Raw genomic sequence first — 7037 nt, forward strand, 5'->3', positions numbered from 1 at the left:
TTACTTTTTCTCGTCCACGCGGGGTGGCGGTAGGGGATCGGGGTGCTTTTCGCGACCCCACGAGCGGTTTTCTCCGTGAGGGCCATCGTTCGGCTTAGGCCTTGTGTCGCACCCCACAGCGGCACCCTTTCCCTCAGCGTCCTCAAACGCTTCGATCAACTTGGCCATTTCTCCCGGCGCCGACCAGCCTGTGCCCTCCTGATGCTTTACGTACTTGTACGCCTCGTGACCCAGTGTTGCCTTTAATTGGTCGGCAACAGCGAGTTTTGCAAGGTCGTCTCTACTCTTTACCTCATGAGCCGCCATGTAGTACGAAAAGTAACTCGTCAATCGTGAGGCAAAATGCTGCCACGATTCGCTTTTGTTTTTTCGAGCCCCCCTAAACTGTCTCAAATACTCCCACGGAGAGAGCCTCAGCTCTGACAGGATAGTTTCCTTCACCAGGCCGTAATCGTCTAAGTTCTCCGTCGAGAGCTTGGAAAAGAGGTGCCGAATTATCCCCGTCACCAAAGGCAGTATGAGGTGGCTCTTCACCTAGTCTGGCACTCTATGTGACCTCAAGATCCCCTCGATCCCGTCAAGCCACGGTGGTACCTCTGGGTCCGACGGGATTGGCGTCAGCAAGCTTTTGAGCTCTTTGGCGAAGTGACCTAACCTGTTTTCGCGCGGCACCCCGCCGTCTGGGCCCTCTCGCGTCTCAGGAGCCATATGGAGCTCGATTTGTTTAGTTTTTTTCTTTCTCAATAGCGAGCAGCATAGTCATTCTTTCAAGCTCCATGGCGGCTTTGTTCGTTTCATGCTCGATCTTTCTAAGCTCCATCGCCTCGTTACTGTTCTCTTCGAGCCCGCCGGCCGCGGCGTCAACGACGGAGTCCGAACACTCTCCCTCTGCGTTTTTGTTCATAGCGGATGGTATCTCGCCAGCAACGGCCCTACCACTGCGCATCAACATGCACTACAAAAATCGGGTTGTTACGGCCTTCCGAGAATATCATCTGGAACCACCTACCGTGTTTGATGCTTGCTGGCCCCAGGTTCGCCGCGACCACTGCTTTTCTGTCCGTCACAAAGTCCGTATAGCGCCATGCCGGTCCGGTGGCTGGCTTTGCGCTTCGTCCTAGCAGTCCGTCACCAGGTACCTCGTTGGGACACAGTCCGTTGGTCCTCCTTGAGCTCGACACTTTTGCCTTGCCCGTCGCTCGGCAAGTGGTGGCCCCGAGACACAGCCCGTTGGTCCGGGTCCCGGAATGGTGCCGCTCGCCGCAGCTTGTCTTGCCGATTTGATTTTCGGGATGCCGTTCCTCTTTCCCTCTTCGACGCCGATACTCTTCCAGTCAGTTGGAAAGCACTCTCCCAGAACACGGTCCGTCAGTCCGGGTCTTGACGCCGAAATGGTCCCTTGCTAGTCCTTGGGGTTGGTAGATCTTATCCCTTGACTCAGTCCGTCTGTCAGGATCGCCGGAGGTCTGCTAGGAGATGGCCGCCTAAGTCACACTGAGGTACAAGCAGAGTCCTGTCGCGGCTGCGCCAGTAAAAGTTCTTTGCTTCGTTGTTCTGTCGACGATGGATGTTTCGTCGCTGCCTGGTGTCGCTTGTTGAAAAACTTCCGGACGTCCAGCAATTCCGCTCACACCTGTGACTTCGCTGGCAGACCACCAAACCGCTCAGACGTTCATAAAGATGAAAAGTAATGTAATAGAAAATTCAGGACTATCAATCAAGCAAGGTTTCAGAAATATTACGGGCCAGATATCGGCTCACTTGTTGCCGGCGTGTGGGTTAGGAGGGTGAGGCTGAGAAGTCCGCCTCTCTCCGCTCCCAGTTCCAGATTAATTCATTCCGCGGGAAAAGACCAAAGCAAACCTCTCAAATCGAAGCCAGCGAAACGAACCAAAGCGAGCTTCTAAAAGCGAAGCAAGCGACAACAAAATCAAAGAAAACTTCTAAAAGCGAAGCAAGCGACAACAGAACCAGAGCAAGTGGGAAATGAGTTTCCCAGTATAAGTTAACAAGGTCCCGTTTCTTTGCAGTGGGGTCCGGGGATCCGCGGAGGGGTCGCTCCGGTGAGGCGAGGCTAGCCCCGTGCCCCGGTCATAGTTCAGGCGGACGGTCCCCAGGTTCCAGATGGCCCCCGCGCCCTAGGTAGCGAGCGGATGACACCAGACAAAAGGCGCATCATCGAAGAAAGCCTGTTGGTCCGAGCAAATTTCGTTCTTTGGCATTCCGCCGCTTAATATAACATGGAACAATCTTAAACGAAAATAAATGGGGTTCTGCCACACAACCTTACTGAAATGTCCTTTTATTTATTCTTTCAACATTGCGTTCTCGTGAGTTAGAGAACATCCTCGACTGATCGAGTTCCGAATGTTCTAGTCGCCGAACGTTCTAGGCCGATTGTTCGGAAGTCAACGCGCGTACATAAGGGGCTCCGAGTAGCAATCTACAGTCAGTCTCGCCCCAGCGTTCGACTCTGCTTTTACGCCGACTTCAACGCCCGCGACGCTCTGCTATTATCTCCTGTTTCCTTTTTATTTTGGGCACAAGTTCGCCACATTAAACGTTTCAGTTTCTTCACTTCTTCCTTGTTTGTCACATCGTCATTCGTGGTAATATTAAATGTAAATACGCAACTGAAATTATTTTTGTGTTAGGAAGGATTTTAGAGAAAATATTATCTGAAACAAGGGAAGTGGTACAGCTTAAGGGTGTGTTCAAATAAGATCACGCACGCGTGTCCAGTTTACATTTTTTTTATTTTCTTCGTATTTTTATATGTTACTCCCCGAGCCGGATATATGGAGAGTTTGGCTAGTGGGTGTGGCGACGAAGGCGCCGGAGAGGAGAAAAGTAATAGCGAGTTTTAGTAGACCGTGTTCCCCGCTCCGCTAGGACCCTCCGCTACCCGGAACTCTACAGCCAAGGCCATTGGCGCGCAGGCGCACTGGCGGTTTCTTCGTAGCGGAGGGTTAGCGGAGCGGGAAACACGGTCTGCTAAAACTCCCTATTGAGAAGGAGAAGAGCGCCGAAGGAGCGAGAGAGAATGAAGGGAGCAGAGAGGAGACGACCGCCATTTTGACGCAAAGCTGTCGGAGACTGGTCGGAGAAGAGCACTGCTGAGGCTACGCGTCGTCTGCTACGGGCCGACTTTTTTTTTCGCCTGAATGAAAGTTCATGGACATACGTCGAGAAAACTTCATTTATTAGCTTTTTAACCCACCGAGGAATAACAGTATATCATTTTCTTGCCAGAGCCAGCGATATAAAAGGAAATAATCGATATTTAGATGCCGATCCCATGCATTCCGCCAGGAAAATGAACGAAAATGGCGGCCCTCCCCACTCAGCTGGGAGCAGCCGGGAGTTCACGCGCATGCGCTCATGCCTCTCGCTCTGCGCCGCGTGCTGATTGGCTCACTCGGGAGGAGAGCGTTACGGCGGCGAGATCATAGACTGACCAAACTCTCTCCATATACGGCTCTGGTTACTCCGTAATGTGTGGAGGGAACGGAATCACAAAGGGTTTAGCGAGAGACTACATCAAGGCGGCAAACCGGTTTTGGCGTTTTGCTAGCGACAAAGATGTTGATCTGGGCGGTAGACATATAGCACAATTCGAAGCGCTGTGCTTTTGACCGGGACAAAATAAAGCAACACCCACTTAATGAAAGGCACGGCCAATCTGGTGCGGTCTATACTTTACCTAAACAATCAGCTTTGTTTCTTTTTTTTTAGCTGCACGTTGAATTTGCAGAGCATCTTACAATGAGACATGATTTAAGCGTTGTAAATATTTTCAGATATAAACGAGAACAACAAAATACAAGGTCCGATGCTACAAGGTCCATTGAAAAATAATATATGAATACAAAAATGGTAAGGCTTGAAAATCTTATGAGATAACAGGGAACGAATTTTATTTAAAAATATCAAAGTAGCGCAATTCCTGCACTTGGAGGTGTTGTATTTTTGACACAGACAAAATATACAACATGTCTTTAATAAGAAAACACTGCGATATAATGTAAAATGCTTCACCGAAATAAAAAAAATAAATCTAACATGTTTTTTTATTTTTCTTTTTTTATTTTCACGTTGAGGTTGCGGGACTTTTCGCTTTCAGCTATGTTTAGAGCTCTGTAAAGATTTGTCTTTATAGGTCAGATCAGCACATTATGTATATACAATAAACCCTTATATGAAGAACCCGTGAAAAAAAATTAAACGATATATCTTAAAAACTCTAGAAGACAACAAATCACAAACATAAGATAAAAACGTCAATGTATCCATGTTCGTGAATTTTTTTACGCGCGATATATATTTTCCAGAATTGTATAAATTGTACTATGTATTTCCATTATAAACTACTATTTGTGCACATTTTTGTTTCGTCTATTACGTATCGTCAAGCTTGGCAGAAACAGCAAAACGCCAAAAAGGGTTTGCCGCCTTGATATAGTCGTATTTTGTTTTCTCGAAAAATAAAAGCTTTCTTGCGAAACCTTTTGTGATTGCGTTCCCTCCACACATTGGGGAGTAACATATCAAGATACGAAGAAACACAAAAATGTCAACTGGACACGCGTGCATGATCTTCTCTGAACACACACCTAAGTCTTTCAATTATTATTTGAATTCTAGCAGGGTCAATTTTATTCGGTGCAATGAGATCAATTTCAAAACTGCATAACAAATGAAGATTGCTTTGTGTTTTGACAGTAAAACCTGGTGCAAAATACAGATTCAGTATACTAGCGACACTGAATTTCAGAGACAGGGGTTCCACTTCTATCCATCAAATGGACATAAATATTGTTGTAATCTGGCGATATCATTTTCCAAAACTTCTTAGGGTTATCTATTAACATGGATGGCAGGCCCTTAGAAGAGAAACAAATTGTTTTGATGATCGCAAAGCATTTTTGTAAGATTTCAGGCAAACAGCGGAATCATCCCATCTGGAATCAGAGTTGTTTTGTTTCGCTTTTGTAGAGGCGTTTATTTCTATTACTAGGCGTTTTAAGCAGTTTATTGCACCAAGGGTTACTATCATCGGCCAGTATGCGTACGAATGGCACAAATTTATCTATAAGATTATTTATCTTATTTCATACATTTTCCAGTCATCTTAATAGATTGAAAACAATTATCAGCGTAGGTTCAAAAAAGAATACAGCTAAGCTTTCGCAAATAGCTGCACAATTTGCTCTTTTATAGTGAAGTATTGTTTTACACTGTAAAATTTTACTACTGGATGGAAAGGGCGATTCAATATGTATCAAGTTGTGATCACCCAGAGCTTGAACATATTCAACAGATTTCAGTAGTTCAGGAGTAGTGGTTAGCATCAGGTCAAAGGTGTTTTCACCTCTAGTAGGCTTATTAATTACTTGGCTAAAATTATAATTCAAAAACATGCCAAGGAAATGTTTAAACTCATTGGTGCCGGTTGCCAGTAGGCTTTTCCAATCAATGTTTGGGAAATTAAGATCTAAAAAATCACGTTAGCGTCGATATAATGTTTTTTTAATTTCGAGAAGGAGGGTGTTATGGACACTTGAAAATGTGACGTCACAATTAGGAGCGCTATAGGAAACACCAGTGATGGTTTTACTGAAAGACGAAATTTCCCGCCAAATGGGAGTGGAAGAGGAGGGGAGGGTGCGGATAGGGAGGAGGGGCGTATACCGTCCCCTTTGTACCCTTCCTTCCTTCTCCTCAAGGACTGCGCTCTAATTTCGCATTACAGAAAATTGTAAACGTGTCATTTTTTAAAAGATGTATAGCAGAGCAGAGCAAACTTGCCATTCCTTGTAGTAGCGGCCATTACTCTATGCGAAAGCCAGGGCTCAGTGACGCGTGCTTTGCTCGGAATGAAAAGCGACGCACGCGCACGTGCAAAGCTGTGGAGATCTCAATAAAAAATAAACAAAATCAACTTAGGAGAAACGGGTGTCCGTTTTCAAATCGCGTGTTTTGCAAATGCCTAAAATCCTCGATTCGTATGGTTCGATTTTACTTGCGATTTTGCAAATGTGTCGGTAAACACCGCAACTTCTACCACGGCTTTTTTTTTCGCATGAGCAATTTTGCCATTGCTAAATCGCAAGCAAAATCTCACTATGTGAATTAGGCTTTACAATTTGAACGGAAGCGCGAAATCTCGCATGTCCGTTTCATTTCTGCACCGAATTCGCACTGGAAAGTCGCACCATGTGAATCAGGCTTAAGACATATGCTTTAACGTAGAACTACGTCTTTCTCCGAACTTGGAAGGGTGCACGCAAAGTCGAGAGGTCCGTGTCACAAAGGCTTGGTCACAGAAGTGACGTAAAACAAATGACACGCCCGCTGCCGAAAAACGCGCACTGCGCACGCGCGTCCTTTCTTATCTGCATGATAGCTTCCTCGTTTGCTCGCTTCAAGGCGACGCGCTCCTGTCTGATTGAAACGAAAGCGCTGGATATCCTGTCTTGTCCAAGTACCGCTATCCTTTGATCGTGCTACGGGTGCTCCTATTAGATGCCGGCGACGCGTCGCCATTTTTAGCCCATAGCCCATCCCATATCCAGACGCGCAAGTTCCTATTGGTCTGTTGTGGCTGGCGGTGACGAGCCGCCATTTGCGAGCACGCTCCCATACGTGTAATGTAGATGCCGGCGCCTCGCCGCCATGACAAACCAGATTGTCGGCGACGGTCCGCCTTTTTTGGCTGAAGTGCGTCCGAGCATTCACCAGCTCGGGGCCACTTGATAATAAAATTCAAATTTATCCAATTGAAATGGCGTTAGACGCGCTCCTGCAACTGTGGTTCCACAGGCTTCGTTCATCGCTTCCAACAGCGGCCGAGCGGCCGAGCTGTGGCCCTAAACTCGTCCAACAGAAAGTTGGAGGCAAAAGTTCGCGGAGCGCGCTGATTGGACGACGGCGAAAAAAGTGCGAAGTCATCGTCGGGATAGGCCAATCGGTGGGCTCCGTCAACTTCGGCCCCAACTTTGTGTCTGGCGAGTTTAGGGGCCCTGGAGCCATAAACT

General features: G+C 46.8%; 1 pseudogene; it reads right to left on the reverse strand.

The window, feature by feature from the left end:
- On the reverse strand, window positions 1-708 carry LOC120849366 (annotated as a pseudogene).
- Between the last annotated feature and the right edge of the window lie 6329 nt (window positions 709-7037).

Source organism: Ixodes scapularis, unplaced genomic scaffold (genome assembly GCF_016920785.2).
Source record: "Ixodes scapularis isolate PalLabHiFi unplaced genomic scaffold, ASM1692078v2 ptg002746l_1__unscaffolded, whole genome shotgun sequence".
Classification (NCBI taxonomy): Eukaryota; Metazoa; Arthropoda; class Arachnida; order Ixodida; family Ixodidae; genus Ixodes; species Ixodes scapularis.